Raw genomic sequence first — 20972 nt, 5'->3', positions numbered from 1 at the left:
AAAATTGAGATTCTTAAATAGATTCACCAAATCACCACTAATCTATACTATATTAAAAGTGGAGTTTCTAATTTGAAATCAATTTTAAAATTGAATGACAATTTTGTAGTTATAATAAAATCGAAGACTTATGTTTAAACTATATATTTTTCTTCTTATTTTCATTTTCTTTAACTTCTTATTTGTTGCTACATTTCTTTTTAAAATTGTGAAATTCGATTAATTATAAAGTATTTAATATGCATAATAATATGTTTTATGAAAATATTTGATTTAAAATGTAAAAATTATTTTTTTAGATATATATTAAAGTTTTATAAATCTCTCACTCATCTCTCATCTTTTTTGAATAATAAATATATTTTTAATTCACTTTAATTAGTATTTTATTTTTCATTCTTTTAACTTATTTTTTTTCATAATATCAAATTTTATAATTGTGATTTTTTTTTTTTCAATATTCAATTCAAATATATTAAATTAAAATTAATTTTGTATTATATTTATAAGTATAATAATTGAATTAGTATTAATTTTATATAAATATAAAAATTAAAAATATTTTTCCGTGCATTGCATGGGATGCAAATGCTAGTCAACTTTAAACTTCAAGATTCCTAAGTTCAATCACCACTAACAACATCAACATAACCTAAGTAAAATCACCACTAATCATTATCAATTTCTTAATAACGCGTGCTAACTTCCTAATCATATTAAAGTATATCCCAATATAACATATTAACTTTAAGTACGAAGGATTTGTTTTTTCAAGTTTATAAAGGGTCACCAAGTACGACTAAATTTATTTTCCACATTAAATTAAAATTATTATAGTTAAGAAATCTTTTATTTGTTGTTGTGGATTTTATTAAAATAAAATTTCCGAGATTCTTGGCCGTAAAATGTCCACATTACAAAAAAGTTAATATACAAATGTAAATATCTTCTGAAACTGTACACGAGACCCAAGTTAATTTTATTTTTCATCTTTGGCGCTAAAGATTCAACATTTCCGAAACTAATATAAATATTACCCAACATAACTGCACAATTCACAACACTGTTCGAAAATACTCACAACCAAACATGCCACAATGGTTTTCACGAAAACCGGCGGTATTAGTATCATGTAGACCGGTCTGGTCCAGAACCAAATAAATATTAAAACTTTTAATGTCAGAACACGTGGAACAATCCTGACGGGGAAACGCATTGCGCATGACCTAGCTAAGACAATTCCCACAATAATTGTAGATTCTGCGAAATTTATTTATTTTTGAAAGGAGATATCGTAATTTAAGTGAAGTGCAGCAGTATAGACCAAACATGAGCTATCAAGTTGGCTGAGTTAGGAACATCAAGTTATATGTATGAGCTCATGAGGTCAGCGAGTTGATTAGATCAGACTTTTTTTAATTTACGCACAAAATTCAATTCCATCGAATTTGACATGGTGAAATCGAAATTAGTGTGTCAAAATGACGTAGGTTTTTTTTGTTTTTAATTACAAAAAATATATATATGATATAATAAATAAGCAATTCGCATGCTGGCGAAACCTTTACATTATACAAGATGGGAAAATAATCGCACGCAGGAGAACCACACAAATTAAAGGTGAAAAAACTACACATGCGGGATTGAAGCCAAGACCTCTCACAAATGAGAGTTTTTGAGTGTCTTAACTTCGTCACTTTAACTTGGTTCACCAAAATGATGTAATTTTGATTACATAAAATTTGAAATAATTAGGAATTAAACTCTTATCTTTCCCCTTCTTGATCTTGACCATTCAATGTTCTCTTAAGTTGCTGCGCTCAACGGTTCTAGTCCGCTTCAAGCTTCAACTTTTGGTTAATCTAATTTAGATCAAGCTAAGGACCACCAATTTAATTCATCTAGTTTGCAACACCCTTCTGTAACTCTTAGATTCTCGTATCGATTTCGATTTTGCCACGTCAAATTCAATTTTATGTACAAACTCTTAAATTCATATATTATTATGTTGAAAAATAAAAAGGTGAATATCAGTTTTTGGCCTATTGTTTAGGTGTTTTCTTAAAAATATCCTATCCTAAGCATAATTACAAAATAATACCTATCGTCTCATTTTTTTTTACTTATGAGTTATGGCCCGTAAAAATTTTCTGGCAATCGGTATTTGACGTGTTCCGGCCAAAGTGTCATGTCATTAGTACACGTCAGCATTAAAAAATAAAAGAAAAAGGGCTAATATTAGTTTTTGGCCCAACGTTTGGGCGTTTTCTCAAATATATCACACCCTAAACATATTTACAAAACAATACCCATCGTTTTAATACTGACGTATACTAATGACATGGCACTTGGCCGGAACACGTCAAATACCGGTCATCGAAAAATTTTTGCGGGCCATGAATAAGAAAAAAAAATGAAACGATTGATATTATTTTGTAATTATGTTTAGGGTGGGATATTTTTGAAAAAACGCCCCAACGATGAGCCAAAAAACTGATATTTACTCAAAATAAAATTATATACAATTTCATAAAATAATGAAAGTTCAAGTATTTATGAGTAATTATTGAATAAGTGTATAGTAAGGCACATAAATTTTGCATTATCTCATTGAATTTGAAGGATTAGTAATTTCAATGATCATCTTCTCAAAAAATAATTTCAAATATCTTTAAGAGGGTGTTTGGCTAAACTTATTTTAAAGAGCTTATAAGTTCTTGGAGCTTAATTAAGAGCTTAATAATGTATAAGTTGTCATAGTATTTGGATAATTGAAGTTAAAGAGAGAATTTTTAGTTAGAAGAGATTAACTTAAAATGGTATATGATGAAAATAATAAATTATAATTGAATAATTTTTATAAAATGATTGTTGCATGTAATTTATTTTTTGAAAACTACTGAAGCAATTTTGCCAAATATTTTAAAAGAGTTTATAAATTTCTAAATAGTTTATAAGGTATAATTTAAAGAGTTTATAAACTCATCTAGTTTACCTTAAAAAAATGAAAAACCTATACGCCTCGAATTGGACGATTTTCCCTCCTATCTCTAAAAAAGAAAGAAAGAAAGAAGAGTTTATAAATTTCTAAACAGTTTATAAGCTATAATTTAACGAGTTTAAGGGATAGTAGAGTATTATCTGGATCGGGTCACTTGACATTTATGTATATCACATAGAACCGAATATGCATGATATGTATTATAATAATGGAACTTTTTTTTTTGAGGGCCTTATAATAATGGAACTGATTCAACTGAAACATATATGAAACACAAAACAATATCCAAACTAAATATAAAAGTTTGTTTCATGCAATTAATCCCTTATAATTGCGAGAATGAAATATCTATTTATATGTACGCCAAATTGACGCCGCAAACCTTATAAATCCTAAAGATTTCTTCAGCTATTCCTTCCTAAATTTTGGTACATAAAAGTATGTCGCGGATAGGGTGTTTAAACCGCTTCAAGTTTTTAGGCATTACTTGATCGGGTATTGAGTGCTTGTTTATTGATGAAAATGATAATTGGGTCACTAAAAATGCAATATTTCCAGATATCCGATATACACTACAAAAAAACGCGAAAATAGCGCCGCCGCCGGCAATTACCGACGGCACGGCGGCGGCAAAAACGGCGACCCGTCTTTTGCCTATTACCGGCGCATTACCGACGGCAAAACAACCGCCGCTAATTAGCGGCGGTTGTGCCGTCGCTAATTTAAATATATGTTAATTTAAATACAAATTATTTATTACCGACGGCGTTGCCGTCGCTATTTACCGGCGGCAAGAGGCCGCCGCTAATCACCACCGCCGGTGACATCCGGCGATAGCACAACCGCTGTCCGGTCAAAATTACCGACGGCATTTTTCCGCCTCTAATTACCGACGGCAAACGCCGTCGGTAATTTTTTTTATTTTTTATTTTTTATTATTTTTTTTTTTCATTTATCATCTAATAAATTGGTCAAAGATAATAATACAAAAACATTAAAATTAAATATATATTGAAATACAAGTGAAAATTTAAACATTGATTATTACTAATCAAAGATTATTACTAAGAATTCAAGATTCCTAGTAAGAAACTTATAATTATAACGTAAGAATGTTAATTTGATTAGTGATCCACTCATCAATAATCACTAATCTAATATTATTACTAAGAATTCAAGATTGTTAGGAAGAATCTTATAATTATAACTTAATAATGTTAATTTCATTAGTGATTTACTCATCACTCATCACTAATCTAATATTATTACTAAGAATTCAAGATTGTTAGGAAGAATCTTATAATTATAACTTAAGAATGTTAATTTGATTAGTGATTCACTCATCAATCATCACTAATCTAATATTATTACTAAGAATTCAAGATTCTTGGTAAAAATCTTATAATTATAACTTAAGAATGTTAATTTGATTAGTGATTCACTCATCAATCATCACTAATCTCATATTATTACTAAGAATTGAAGATTCTTAGTAAAAATCTTGTAATTATAACTTAAGAATGTTAATTTGATTAGTGATTCACTCATCAATCATCACTAATCTCATATTATTACTAAGAATTGAAGATTCTTAGTAAAAATCTTGTAATTATAACTTAAGAATGTTAATTTGATTAGTGATTCACTCATCAATCATCACTAATCTAATATTATTACTAAGAATTCAAGATTCTTGTTAAAAATCTTATAATTATAACTTAAGAATGTTAATTTGATTAGTGATTCACTCATCAATCATCACTAATCTCATATTATTACTAAGAATTGAAGATTCTTAGTAAAAATCTTGTAATTATAACTGAAGAATGTTAATTTGATTAGTGATTCACTCATCAATCATCACTATTCTAATATTATTGCTAAGCATTCAAAATTGTTAGTGAGAAACTTATAATTATTTCTTAATAATGTTAATTTGATTAGTGATTTACTCATCACTCATCAGCAATCTAAGATTATTACTAAGAATCTAATAAACTTATAATTATAACTTAATAATGTTAATTTCATTAGTGATTTACTCATCAATCAACACTAATCTAATATTATTACTAAGAATTCAAGATTCTTGGTAAAAATCTTATAATTATAACTTAATAATGTTAATTTGATTAGTGATTCACTCATCAATCAACACTAATCTAATATTATTACTAAGAATTCAAGATTCTTAGTAAATAGTAACTTATAATTATAACTTAAGAATGTTAATTTGATTAGTGATTCACTCATCAATCAATATTAAGGTTATGAATGGTGTATAAACTAGATTGATAAATAAAAAAAAATCGAAAATTAATAATAAATTAATTAATAAATATTTTTACGACATAAAAATAAGAACGGAAACGAGCCCAATCCGTAATTAACAATATTTTTTGTATATCATCTCGACATATTCTAAGGTTATGAATATATATGATATTGTATATTGAAGTAGACTTTAAATGAATTAATAGATACTATATATATCAATAATACGAGTGTTCTGTACTGGTGACCATTCGAAAAGAACTTCAAGGTTAAGCGTGCTTGACTTAGAGCACAACTAAGATGGGTGACCGACTGGGAAGTTCGTCTAAATTATGCAATACTGTATAAATACCGAAATAAATTGTGGATATACAATAAAATAAATAAATAAATAAAATAAATAAAATAAAATAAATAAATAAATAAAAAAAATAAATTAAAAAATATTACCGAGGGCAAATGCCGTCGGTAATTACCGACGACATTTTGCCCTCGGTAATACCTTGAACAACTCCGGCGTGTGCGCCACCACCGTCCGGTGGAAATTACCGACGGTGATCTCGCCGCCGCTAATTACCGACGGCATTTTCCGGCAACTATCCGCCGTTCAACGGCGGTATTTAACGGCGGAAATGCCGGCGGCTTCGCCGCCGTTAATTGCCGGCGGCGGCCGATCGCCGTCGGTAATGGCGTTACCGACGAGCCGGTTAGTGACGGCGTAACGCCGCCGGTAACCTTTATCACCGGCGGCCGTGCCTTATTACCGACGGCATTTTGCCGTCGGTAATCTCCGGTTTTTTTGTAGTGATACTTGTATCTAATTATTTAATTTAAATTAATTTGAAATTACAATATAATTAATTGAAAAAAAAAACCCAAAAGATATATGATTACATAATTTAAATGAAAATTAACCTTTTATTTATTTATTTATAAAATTTGGATATTTGTCACAGCCCACTATCCCAATGACGGGTTAACCGGGGTTATGACTTGGGGTGAACAATAAGAAATGGAAATGGACAATTACTTAACATTAAAGTATATGGAAATGTCACTCATAGATAAAAAGCTAGGATCATATATGATCATTTGGATACTTATAACACATACACATAAAGGAGAACTGATTAAGGTGGGTTACCCAATAACACGTGTCACAACTTCATAACATAAAGTTATCCTAATCAAAGTGTTTTGCAGCGGAAAACGTGTGAGATATACATATGAAGATGTATACTCAAGGTTACATTTCTTGAAATGTCAAAGGAACACCCGCTCAACATCATTCCATTCCATCAACTGCTCAACCTGCACATTTAGAAATACATGCAGGGCTGAGTATAAAAATACTCAGTGGGCATAGCCGAAAATACAACATGCATACATATATAAATTGAACTGCCATAACAGTAACACACATGGGTTTTCTTAAATGACCTGCGCTTACTAAAATATTTCTTTCATTTTCATAAAGTCGATCGGCCGATCATTTTCCTTCATATGATCCATATCTGTTCCTTTCTGTCACGCGCCGGGAAGGAGGCCTACTTACCACGGACGCCAAGACCGGTCGCAAGCGACTCGCGGTCTCCATGAGTGTACACGTTAATCCTAGCTAGCGACCTTTGTCTAGCATAGGATCCCAATTGGATTTCCTTTAAAGTTGGCGAGCCAACACAGATAGGATACATATAAAAACATAAACATTTTTGGCAGTCAATCATTTCATAAACATTTCATTTCATTTCATGAACATTTCATTTTCATTTCATAAGAGTCATTTATCATTTGGGCATAATAATAAACTGAAATTAACAGTTAAAATCATCTCATGCATATATTCGTATAAGAGGCCTACGACACGCAGGGGATCTCTATATACGTATAGTAAAAGTAATGCCCACCTGGATAGGCAAAGCCTGAAGATCATAATTACATAAACTCGTCTTGGGAAAGCAGCGCTAATCCCCTTGGTCCACAAAGCCTACAAAAATTTTATTCTTAATAGGTCTCGTGAAGCTAACTTAAAGTCTTAGTGGGTGCACTTAACTACTATGATTCCTCACGCCGGGTTTTCAAAAATTTAATGAATAAATAATTGAAAACTAAACTTCTTGAGTTAAGGACACCAACAATATCCTTACTCGATTTTCTTTAATAATTGGAATTATAATTAAAACCAATTAAATCATAAATACTTTTATTGCAAAATATAATGCAATTTCATGTCATGCTTAGCATATAATAAGTAATTACTTAAAATATGCACTTAATAATAATTTAATATTATTATAAAAATTATCCTTTAAATAAATTAATCAAACTAATAATAGTTCAATTAATTAAAAATAAGAAAGCCCAATTTAATTAATTGAAGGCAATCCAAAGTCTTTAAAAATAATTAATCAAACTAATTAATAGTCTAATTAAATAAAATAGGGAAGCCATTTAAATAGATGAAATAGAGCTCATGCTTAAATAAATAATAGCCCATATAAATTTAAAAGATGAGGCCCAACTCAATAAAATATGAATGGCCCAGACTGAATAAAATAAATCGGGCCCAGCTAAATAAAATTAAAAATCAGCCCAAGCTTTAAAAAATCGCAGCCCAAATCTATTTAAAAATCGAAGCCCATCACTCATAAAAATCGGCCCAAATACTCGGCCCAAATAAGGAAATAACAAAGCCCAACCTTTAAAATTTTCGGCCCATATGCTCAAGCCCACTCCAAAGCCCAACACCCCCAACCCTTCTCTATCTTCTCCCTATCAGCCGCACACCCTCTCTTATCTCTCATCTCACGACTGCTCTCTCTCCCTCTCGACTGCTCTATCTCTCCCTCTCGGACTCACGGCCGCACGGCATTAACCGGACACGGCGCCGGCCACCCTCTGACTCCGGCGACGACACGACACCAGCCGTACCGCCGCCTCACACACAGACGCACGCACCCAGCGTCGCCAGTAACCCGCTCAGCCCCCTCTCTCTCTCGACCTCTATCTCTCAGCCATCAGTCCCGCTGCCGCGGCTCCTTCCGGCGAGAAGCCGACGACCGTCCCTTTCCCTCTACCCCATCTTCTTCTCCCTAGTTTTTCCTCTACCTGCACAAACTCACGCACGCAGCAGCACCCTTCTCCCTCAGAATTTCGCCACCGCCGAAGCTTGCCGGAGCAACAACGACAGCCGCTGACGACGCTCGGTTCTCCCTCCTCAGGTCGACGGCAGCAAGGCCAAGGTCGCCGCCGTCCTGCAACTCACTCGTCAAACGAGCCGTGCATCCTCTCTATGAGAGCCTCCATTCCAATCCTCTCGACTCGACACAATCGAGCTAGAACCTCTGACGGGGCCAAGTTCAACACAGGTTCCCGACTAGACCGCCCTCTCCTCCTCCCTCCTTCCTCTGGAACTCCGGCGATAGCAGCGAGAACCGCCACCGACCGCCGCTGACTCCGACTCTCCTCTACTTCTCCGACCGTGGCCGAGCAACAGCAGCCAAGGCCGCCGAGCTCTGGCCTCCCTCTTCCACTCTCGGCTGAAACAGGCCCGACATCCCACCGCGAAGAGCGGCGCCCGAGCCCTAGCTCCCTCTCTCTCACCGTGGCCGGGCGACAGCAGCGCCGCTGCCGTGCCGTGCCTCCGTCCACCTCCCGACTCAATTCACACAGCCACCACACTCGTCTACCCGACTCGACACAGCAGTTCGAAAACAAGGATAAAAGAAAACAGCGCTTCAATATCTACTTCTTTTCTATTTTAAAAAAAACATGCTTCATGTATGTATGTATATGCACAGACGATAAATAAACATCATTGAGTTTGGGTCTTGTTGTCATATGCAAATTTATATATGATGGAATCAGTGTACGTGTTATGTATGGGTTCTAACTTGAGTTTCTGTTTCAAAAGAAGTGCTCGAGTAAGAGAGTTAGAGGTTTAACCTTCAAAAGAAATCTGTTGGGTTATCATTCTGCAAATCTTCTGAATTTGTTCAGTAGCTGATGTGCTGAAAATTGATGAGGGAGATGAAATATGTGGGATGATTGTGGAGGATAGAAAATGGAAGCTCGGATCAACCAGCTATATTAAGTTTGCAATAAGAAGGGAGTAGGTGGGTGTGAGAGGGAGTAGGTGGAAGGAAGTAGGTGGGAGAGTAATAGGTTGAAATAAAATAAAATAAAATAAAATAAAATAAAAAGTCTTTCGGGTTGTACTATGAAAACTGTAATAATCTTTCAATGTTTGCTTAAATAAATAGCTCATGAAAATGCTTGAATGCTAAATTAAATAAATATTCAATACATATAAATTTAATTACTAAATTTACAAATATTTTTGTAAATCATTTTTGTTGGAATTAAAAATAAATTCATTTTCTTTTATCCGGCGTGAATCATCTTAAATCTTAAGTTCAAAATAAATTCTAAATTTAACTCAGGGAAACGGGGCATTACATTCCTCCCTCCTTATAAAAATTTCGTCCTCGGAATTGCATATCTGATATTCTATCTTGTGATACTAGTCATTCGTTTCATTCATCTCTTTTGTGGCATTTTCCATCCTGTGATGGTTCCACTACATGACGAGAACAATATTATTGCCTCGTAAAACTTGAATCTTGCGATCAAGTATCTGGACTGATTTCTCATCACAACTTAGGTCCTGGCTAGGACTACTTTATCTTACTTAATCACATGCTTTCTTAATTGCGAGGTGTTATACGTATTGTATACATCCACAATGCTTGGTGGCAGAGCCAACTTATAGACTACAAAGGCCTAACTTGTCTAGGATCTCAAAAGGTCCTATATAACGGGGTCGTAACTTGCCCCTCTTTTCGAAACGTATAACTCCCTTTGAGGGAGAGACTTTGAGGAAAACTCGATCCCCAACATTAAATTCTAATTCCGATCGGCGTTTATCGGCGTAAGACTTTTGTCTATCTTGAGTTTCTTTTATTCTTTGCTTGATGTGGTCGACTTTCTCAATCATCTGTTGGACCAGTTCAGGACCTAACAACATTCTTTCACCCACTTCATCTTAGTAAAGTGGTGAACTACCTTAATTGTTTCCTTCGTCCTAAGTCACCTTTTCAGATTTGACTAGGGAATTCTAACATCAAACTTTTCTCATTATCTTGGTAACTTTCACTTAAAGATTAATGGCACTCCTTCTGCCATGTAAACTCATTTTCAAATGATTATTTAATGGAGTTTCTAAGTTTCCATTGTGGTGGCGTTCCAACTTTATTCTTGCTGTAGCTTCTGGCACTTTAGCCAAAGCATTCACTCTCTTAGCTTGAGCCTACTAGCTTTGGGGTTGAGTTATACCTTAAGTTTAGTTCTATTGCTTTCCTTCCATTTTCTTTTTCTTTACCTCCATCTTGAGGTGGTATACATATCTTGTTTGTGCGTGAACTTTTTCCTTTTCCAATTGTTGTAGTGACTCGGTGGTGAGAGTCTCGTTCATTGCTTGTTCCTTCATAATATCTCCCTAGTTTACTAGGGGAATTGAAAATCTCATGCCGCGATTTATTTACGAACTCCTTTACTCATTTCTCATTATTCATTTATAAATGACTTAAATAAGTATTTTAAACTCCATTAAAATGGAATTGATTTAAAACATTTTAATCCTTTTAAAATCCATACTCATAAAGCCTTAACTCATGCTCTATCTCATATTCTATCTCTTTACTCATCTCTATATAACTCTCCACTCATCTCAAATCCTTAAGTTCAAGGATAGGTTTCAAGAAAATCATGGTACTAAGTCTCGATTTATCTCTCATATAAGGCTCGTCTAATCTCATTCAACACATAGACAACACAATCACATAAGGCACATAAGAAAACACAATCAAACATTATCAAAACATGCTCTGTTTTTACACTGACTCAACTTCAAAATCTATCCTGTTCTTACTTCGACACCTCCTGGACTCGAGACTCATACCAAAAGAAAGGTCTTCGAGTCTATTTTCATATAAAAAAAAATAGAGTCAAAAACTCCAAGTATTGTAGGAGATATGACTGTTTTACTACAGTTTACCATATTCGGCAGTTTTGAGCAATCGAAAACTTGGATTTTTGAAAAATAGTAAATGTTGTCAAACTGATCTCAAATTTTGTGGATATCTAGCTAACTCAATAAGGTTAATACCATAAAATTTTGGAAAGCTAGATCACACAGGAAGCTACTGAAATGAATGACTCTTTCCCTTGCTCTCTGAAACTCTCGGTAGTAATGTGCAGTTTCGGTTTTGTATTTTATAAAAATAATAGACGAAGTCCAAATCATTTGAAATTTTACCGATGTTCTCAATACTCATGTAGAGACTTGGTATAAAATTTTCAAAGCTTTTTGACATTTAAAAACTGTCGATCACAGTAGGTCAGTAGGCCTACGAAATTCACCAAAATCTCATCTCAAACTCTTAAAATACTCAACTCAACATTCCTTCAAGGAAACTCATCAAAGCTCATTTTAAACACATATAACACTCACAAACATTCAGGCACATTATAATGCTCATCATACTCAAATCTTGACTCTCTTCTTACATCATAACCTCAAATCTCTAGTAAAACGTTTCAATGAACGCATCATTAAAATTCTCTTTTCATTTTCATGCACAAAATTACTCAATTATTCAACACGATCTCATTCATCATATAAATCATTATACACATATAGATTCCCTTTTTATCATGTACTAAACTCTAATGAAACTTCATGTATCATTATAAAACTCTTAAAAAAAAACATGACAAACTTTCACATAATGGTCATAAAGCAATTAAACCTCATTTTATCAATCATCGACTTCTCAAAATATGAAAACTCAAAAACTCATATAAACTAAACTAAATCAAAAATTTTCTTAGCCAACAAAAGACTTACTCAAACATAATTATACACTAATATCATGCTCAAATACATATATCTTAAGCCAAAATCACTTTAATAACACATAGGCAAAAAGTCCTAATTTTTATTAAACTAAACTCTTTTGAAAATATCACTAATCATATATAACCTATTGATCAAATCATAGATCTAACATCCTAGGTTACCAATTAGCACAAATCAACATCATAAAACAAGATCACATATAGATACATATGTATGTCATCTTCTTCCTCAAACTAACACTTTTCATTTTTCATTTCTCAACCTCAAACTTCAATCTCATCCATCATTAATCATCTAGATCATCTCATAAACTCAAATCCATCATCAATACATCAATTGATTCATAGGATCTCAACATCCCAATTTTAGGTAAACTAACCTAATAGAAAAATCTATATCTCATGGCTAATCATCAAGATATTCATATATATTAACTCAATAATCATCAATCATCATATAACTCAAGCCAATTCAAGAAAACAAACAACAAATTTCGTAGGGTTTCAAGTCCCTAATTTTCGAAAATTTCATAGAAATAAGTTGGGTGATTTTCTTGCTCAATCATGATCATATACTCACATATAACATCATACAATCTAGATCTATAAAATAAGAATCACTTACCCAAGTTTCTCACCAAAACTCATATTTTCTCACTCTAGCTTGGAAGCCTTCCTTCAATGATTCTCTTGAATATAAGTAGCTAGGATGTGTTTATGGAAGATTTTAGAGTGGATTGAGGTGTTTTGTAATTTTTTTTTTTTTTTTTTTTTTTTTTTTTTTTTTTTTTTTTTTTGGAAGCTTCGAAGGTCTCTTCAGTGGAGGAAAATGGAGGAAAGTGAGAGAAAGAGGGAGAGAGGTGTTGGTCGAAAATGATGAGTGAGGAGTGAGAGAGGATTTTGCAAGATTGTAAATGATCTTGTGATCTTTAAAGAGGATTTTGTAATCTTAAGGAAATATTGGCAATTAATGCCTTGATCTCTCTAATCTCTACACTCTCTCTCTAATCTCTACACTCTCTCAATAATCTCTACACTTGGCAAATTGTGGTATTTAGTCACATGGTAGGGAAATTAAAGTAATAGTGTGAGAAGGGTGATTAAAAATAAATCACAAAAACTATGGAAATGTACTAATTAATAAAATACCAATACATAATTATTCATGTGACCACATAAAATAATTATAGCACTAATATTAGTGCACTCACTCAATTATAATATTCCTCTCATAGAAAAAATAATTTTAAAACAAAATATATGCTTGGAAATATTTTCATTAACCGGCATTCTTTGATTTCTCGGTAAAAATAAACTGCACTTGCTTTAGAAACTTAATTAAAATTCCAAGTGCTAATATCCTCAAATAAAAATCATAATAACTTGCTCACAATGACATACGTAACAAAACTCACATAATCAATCAGTCACGTAATTTCACATAATATCACGTCAAAGCAGTCGGCAAACACAGACAAACTAGACGTCTCTCCGACCGTTTTTTTTTTTTTTTTTTTATCAAGGTTTTTCACTCTTTCTTTCTCGACTCTACTTCCAACTCATTATTCCTATTTTCTTAATAGGACAGTCAATCTCTCTGACATCTCAGTACTCTCAATAGTGTTAAGACACTATCTCACAACATAGGGAAAAGTACGGGGTGTTACATGTACTTTATCAAATTTAGATAAAATTCATGACTTCATGCATAATTTAAAATTCATGTGGCTCATATAAATACATTTAACTCACCAATTAAAACTTATGCACCACATTTATAAAAATTTTCCTTTAACTAAGCACATTAAAACACATATATAATGATTAAATCACATCAGATAAATCAAACCAGTTTTTTTTTATTATAAATGGATGCCGAATCCTAATTATTAATAATTAAGCCCTTAATCAGGGATTAAAAGTTGGGGTATGACATACTATCCACTTTAAAAGAAATTTCGTCACGAAATTTGTACCACAGAAAATAATTCTGGGTACTTCTCATTCATGCTAAACTCGAGTTCTCACGTCGCCTCTTCTTGGTCATGGTGCTTTCAAAGAACTATTACTAAAGGTATCGACTTATTCCTTAGTACTTTAACTTTCCGATCTAGAATAGATTCGGGTCTCTCCTCATATCAATTGGATTCCTAATTCCAATTTATATACATGAGATTTACTTGAGAATAAGTTCCCTCGTCCTTTTGCGGCGGTTCATTACTCCTACCTCATTCCTAGGGCTCATTTACGGAGTATCCTATTTTCCAAAGACCAAAATGGTCATCAACCCATTTCTTGTTACCTACACATGTACAACACTTTCCTATGAATCTATCTTAAAACTATCATAGACCAATTAACTTAAGTCCTCGTACTCGAACACTATATTACGGTCTTAGCTTGAACTCTGAATTTCTATCATAATGAGTGGTCGATATCATTTATAGGACAAAAACTAATCTCAACCAATCACAATGAGACACAATTATATGAAGTCATAGTTTGGGTAGTATACTACATCGGTAGACTAACACTTCTTGGTCTTATCAAACAAGGGGATCTATTATGACAACTCACGAGTTGCAAGGCTCAAACTCAACACAACATCAAGACAAGGTGTTGTAGAAATTGTTCAAGAGAATCAAAAGATTGACCAGAGGGTATGAAATGATTAACTACAAGGTCGAACAAAATGACCTCGAGTAAGATCCCATCTGACTTTTCAATCGAAAGTTGAAACACATGGGTTTTCAACCCAAAAGACGTCTACTGAGATTTGGATCATGTGGACTGGCCAGGTCCAACATCATCACCTCCCAGTCACACGGGAAACATCGTCCCGAACTTGAAGAGCCATGAACATATTATACATAACAAAACATAAGCTCATTATGACAACTAAACTTATCTTAAAGTTCTCTATCCTATTGATCTCAAACCCCAAACCTCTCTTAAGACATATACACACAGACATACGTACACAGGCAAAACACACTATTCTTAAAATCTGTCCTGTAGCAAAAGTCGATTCGATGTTCCGTCGCACTTGAACATTCGAACGTAGAGACTATGGTTCAACCTTTGATGCAACGTTTACCTTGAATTCGTCTCGTATTTTCATTCTGTGCTTTTCCTTTACCTCGTACATATCTTTTCATTCCTCTTTGTAGTTCAAAAGAATCATTGTTTTCTTGAGGGAGCTGAAATGCTCTAAGTTCTCTTTCATTCTTCTACATCATCACCTTAAGAATCTAGATTGTAGAGATATCCTACTAATCTAGTAGTCTATGTTCTTTTAGAATTGTGATCATGCAACTTATAGCAATCTATGTTCTCCGGGAAAACATATGTCAATTTTTCTATCATTCGTCTGATCATAACATCATAGATTGCGAAAATATGCCATGAAAGGCAAAACATTCAACATTTCATCATAACCTGCTCTTCACATAAACATATTCATGAAGCATTTTAGAACATTAACATCTTTAAAACGTTGAAACTGCAGTTACCTTCTTTCCTTGATTGAGCACGATGCAATGGAGTGTTGAGCGGTGCCATATGAAGCCATGTAAGTATAAAGAATCAAACTAAACTCGACTCTTTAGAATAAGGTTTCTAGGGCCAGAGCGAACGAACCGCTCTGATACCACTCTGTCACAGCCCACTATCCCAATGACGGGTTAACCGGGGTTATGACTTGGGGTGAACAATAAGAAATGGAAATGGACAATTACTTAACATTAAAGTATATGGAAATGTCACTCATAGATAAAAAGCTAGGATCATATATGATCATTTGGATACTTATAACACATACACATAAAGGAGAACTGATTAAGGTGGGTTACCCAATAACACGTGTCACAACTTCATAACATAAAGTTATCCTAATCAAAGTGTTTTGCAGCGGAAAACGTGTGAGATATACATATGAAGATGTATACTCAAGGTTACATTTCTTGAAATGTCAAAGGAACACCCGCTCAACATCATTCCATTCCATCAACTGCTCAACCTGCACATTTAGAAATACATGCAGGGCTGAGTATAAAAATACTCAGTGGGCATAGCCGAAAATACAACATGCATACATATATAAATTGAACTGCCATAACAGTAACACACAGGGGTTTTCTTAAATGACCTGCGCTTACTAAAATATTTCTTTCATTTTCATAAAGTCGATCGGCCGATCATTTTCCTTCATATGATCCATATCTGTTCCTTTCTGTCACGCGCCGGGAAGGAGGCCTCCTTACCACGGACGCCAAGACCGGTCGCAAGCGACTCGCGGTCTCCATGAGTGTACACGTTAATCCTAGCTAGCGACCTTTGTCTAGCATAGGATCCCAATTGGATTTCCTTTAAAGTTGGCGAGCCAACACAGATAGGATACATATAAAAACATAAACATTTTTGGCAGTCAATCATTTCATAAACATTTCATTTCATTTCATGAACATTTCATTTTCATTTCATAAGAGTCATTTATCATTTGGGCATAATAATAAACTGAAATTAACAGTTAAAATCATCTCATGCATATATTCGTATAAGAGGCCTACGACACGCAGGGGATCTCTATATACGTATAGTAAAAGTAATGCCCACCTGGATAGGCAAAGCCTGAAGATCATAATTACATAAACTCGTCTTGGGAAAGCAGCGCTAATCCCCTTGGTCCACAAAGCCTACAAAAATTTTATTCTTAATAGGTCTCGTGAAGCTAACTTAAAGTCTTAGTGGGTGCACTTAACTACTATGATTCCTCACGCCGGGTTTTCAAAAATTTAATGAATAAATAATTGAAAACTAAACTTCTTGAGTTAAGGACACCAACAATATCCTTACTCGATTTTCTTTAATAATTGGAATTATAATTAAAACCAATTAAATCATAAATACTTTTATTGCAAAATATAATGCAATTTCATGTCATGCTTAGCATATAATAAGTAATTACTTAAAATATGCACTTAATAATAATTTAATATTATTATAAAAATTATCCTTTAAATAAATTAATCAAACTAATAATAGTTCAATTAATTAAAAATAAGAAAGCCCAATTTAATTAATTGAAGGCAATCCAAAGTCTTTAAAAATAATTAATCAAACTAATTAATAGTCTAATTAAATAAAATAGGGAAGCCATTTAAATAGATGAAATAGAGCTCATGCTTAAATAAATAATAGCCCATATAAATTTAAAAGATGAGGCCCAACTCAATAAAATATGAATGGCCCAGACTGAATAAAATAAATCGGGCCCAGCTAAATAAAATTAAAAATCAGCCCAAGCTTTAAAAAATCGCAGCCCAAATCTATTTAAAAATCGAAGCCCATCACTCATAAAAATCGGCCCAAATACTCGGCCCAAATAAGGAAATAACAAAGCCCAACCTTTAAAATTTTCGGCCCATATGCTCAAGCCCACTCCAAAGCCCAACACCCCCAACCCTTCTCTATCTTCTCCCTATCAGCCGCACACCCTCTCTTATCTCTCATCTCACGACTGCTCTCTCTCCCTCTCGACTGCTCTATCTCTCCCTCTCGGACTCACGGCCGCACGGCATTAACCGGACACGGCGCCGGCCACCCTCTGACTCCGGCGACGACACGACACCAGCCGTACCGCCGCCTCACACACAGACGCACGCACCCAGCGTCGCCAGTAACCCGCTCAGCCCCCTCTCTCTCTCGACCTCTATCTCTCAGCCATCAGTCCCGCTGCCGCGGCTCCTTCCGGCGAGAAGCCGACGACCGTCCCTTTCCCTCTACCCCATCTTCTTCTCCCTAGTTTTTCCTCTACCTGCACAAACTCACGCACGCAGCAGCACCCTTCTCCCTCAGAATTTCGCCACCGCCGAAGCTTGCCGGAGCAACAACGACAGCCGCTGACGACGCTCGGTTCTCCCTCCTCAGGTCGACGGCAGCAAGGCCAAGGTCGCCGCCGTCCTGCAACTCACTCGTCAAACGAGCCGTGCATCCTCTCTATGAGAGCCTCCATTCCAATCCTCTCGACTCGACACAATCGAGCTAGAACCTCTGACGGGGCCAAGTTCAACACAGGTTCCCGACTAGACCGCCCTCTCCTCCTCCCTCCTTCCTCTGGAACTCCGGCGATAGCAGCGAGAACCGCCACCGACCGCCGCTGACTCCGACTCTCCTCTACTTCTCCGACCGTGGCCGAGCAACAGCAGCCAAGGCCGCCGAGCTCTGGCCTCCCTCTTCCACTCTCGGCTGAAACAGGCCCGACATCCCACCGCGAAGAGCGGCGCCCGAGCCCTAGCTCCCTCTCTCTCACCGTGGCCGGGCGACAGCAGCGCCGCTGCCGTGCCGTGCCTCCGTCCACCTCCCGACTCAATTCACACAGCCACCACACTCGTCTACCCGACTCGACACAGCAGTTCGAAAACAAGGATAAAAGAAAACAGCGCTTCAATATCTACTTCTTTTCTATTTTAAAAAAAACATGCTTCATGTATGTATGTATATGCACAGACGATAAATAAACATCATTGAGTTTGGGTCTTGTTGTCATATGCAAATTTATATATGATGGAATCAGTGTACGTGTTATGTATGGGTTCTAACTTGAGTTTCTGTTTCAAAAGAAGTGCTCGAGTAAGAGAGTTAGAGGTTTAACCTTCAAAAGAAATCTGTTGGGTTATCATTCTGCAAATCTTCTGAATTTGTTCAGTAGCTGATGTGCTGAAAATTGATGAGGGAGATGAAATATGTGGGATGATTGTGGAGGATAGAAAATGGAAGCTCGGATCAACCAGCTATATTAAGTTTGCAATAAGAAGGGAGTAGGTGGGTGTGAGAGGGAGTAGGTGGAAGGAAGTAGGTGGGAGAGTAATAGGTTGAAATAAAATAAAATAAAATAAAATAAAATAAAAAGTCTTTCGGGTTGTACTATGAAAACTGTAATAATCTTTCAATGTTTGCTTAAATAAATAGCTCATGAAAATGCTTGAATGCTAAATTAAATAAATATTCAATACATATAAATTTAATTACTAAATTTACAAATATTTTTGTAAATCATTTTTGTTGGAATTAAAAATAAATTCATTTTCTTTTATCCGGCGTGAATCATCTTAAATCTTAAGTTCAAAATAAATTCTAAATTTAACTCAGGGAAACGGGGCATTACAATATTAGGGTACTGCAATTGAAAAAATGGATCAAAACATTCAGATGATGTTTACTTTGCGTGATCGATAAGAAGCATTATTGATTATTTTTATCTTTAACAGTAGAATTTTTTCAATCCCATAATTTTAATGAAATAAGTATCAAATAAAATTAGGTTAATAAAAGGTCTTAAAATATTTTAAAATTCTAATTTATTAAAATAAATAATAAATTAATCTTATTACTTTGTCTATTAATTAAGATCAATCCTTCGTAGGGATGGCAACGGGCCGGATCTGGACCGGATCTCATCAATACCAGATCCAGATCCGTTTTAATCTATCAGATCCAGATCCGCGGATCTGAAAATTTTGGATCCAGATCCGTCAGATCCACGGGTCCGCGGGTCCAGATCCATGGATCTATTATTTTTAAATTAAATTTAAAAAAAAGTCACAAAATGAACATCTAATTTTAATCATGAAAAATATTGCACAAAATACATTCATGCAATATAAAGATAAAATAAATTTTTAATTTTTAATTCTAATTCTAATTGATAGTGTATTGTTTATAATTTTTAATATATTTAATATTGTTAATAAAATAAATATAAAATATAAAAAATATATATTAAATAAAACGGATCCACGGGTCGGATCCGGATTTGAAATTTTCAGATCCAAATCCAAATCCGTTTTTAAAATTAAGGGGGGTGTATTCGTTGTGGAATTTGATGGATTTCTATGGATTTTAAAAGTCTGGGTGTATTCGTTCAAGACTTTTAAAAGTCTGCAGAAATCTGAGTGTATTTGTTCAAGACTTTTAAAAGTCCATATAAATCTGGGTGTATTCGTTCAAAACTTTTTAAAATCCATACAAATCTAGGTGTATTCGTTATTCCATTGATTTAAAATCCGGAATGACTTTAATGGATTTCATCCAAAAAATACACACGACGAAATTCGGCCAAGAACCACGAGAATTGAAATCCATGAAGTTTTAAGCGAGCGCTGAGTTTCAGCGCCCGCGGCCAAGAAGCCAGCGAGCGCTGGAACACAGCAATCGCTGAGAGTGTCCAGCGAGAAAATGGGTCTTTTTCAATGAGTTTCTCGTATGACCAATTCACACAAAGTAAAAGCTAGTCTAGCATATAGTTTGATGAAGGTCTCTTGTGACCAGAGACAGAGACGCAAAGCTTCGAACACATTGGCACTCAATTCTTTTCCTATGTGATAAATTAAATATCATAACTAACAAAGTGATTGACAAAGCTAGTTTAATGAAATTGTAAGCTTGTCTTGGTTTCAGACTTATCAGGCTCCGCTCTACAGACTACAACCTCATCTCTAAATAAGCGAACAGTCTGATGGAAAAGCCTAAAATAATCGAGCCTACTCAAACCTGATATTAGTGTGCACTGGGTTATTCAAGGGGAGAAGGGCTTGACAGAAGATGAAGAAAAAGGGGTAATCAAGGACGCTTCCGGCTGCGTAGAAGCCAGGAAACTGGAGGAGAAAGAGGTAATTGGGGAAACGAAACAGGAGAATGAAAAGGAGGTGGAGGATGAAGAGATGAAAGAAGTAGGTGGAAATGCAGGGGATGATGGTGAGGGAGCGAAAAAGCAAGAAGT

General features: G+C 34.7%; 2 long non-coding RNA genes across 2 annotated transcripts; both read right to left on the bottom strand.

Annotated features, from left to right (window-relative positions):
* Positions 1-6288: 6288 nt before the first annotated feature.
* LOC131007245 (uncharacterized) lies at positions 6289-9369 on the bottom strand. Its single transcript, XR_009095998.1, has 3 exons — positions 9221-9369; positions 7183-7262; positions 6289-6586 (listed from the first exon to the last, which is right to left on the bottom strand). It is a non-coding gene; the product is annotated as an uncharacterized LOC131007245 (long non-coding RNA).
* Positions 9370-15913: 6544 nt separating this feature from the next.
* On the bottom strand, positions 15914-18994 carry LOC131007244 (uncharacterized). The gene is made up of 3 exons (XR_009095997.1): positions 18846-18994; positions 16808-16887; positions 15914-16211 (listed from the first exon to the last, which is right to left on the bottom strand). It is a non-coding gene; the product is annotated as an uncharacterized LOC131007244 (long non-coding RNA).
* Between the last annotated feature and the right edge of the window lie 1978 nt (positions 18995-20972).

The sequence above is a fragment of the Salvia miltiorrhiza genome, chromosome 1, assembly GCF_028751815.1.
Source record: "Salvia miltiorrhiza cultivar Shanhuang (shh) chromosome 1, IMPLAD_Smil_shh, whole genome shotgun sequence".
Taxonomy (NCBI): Eukaryota; Viridiplantae; Streptophyta; class Magnoliopsida; order Lamiales; family Lamiaceae; genus Salvia; species Salvia miltiorrhiza.
Note: the sequence above shows the minus strand (reverse complement) of the source record. Positions and strands in the feature narration are given on the sequence as shown.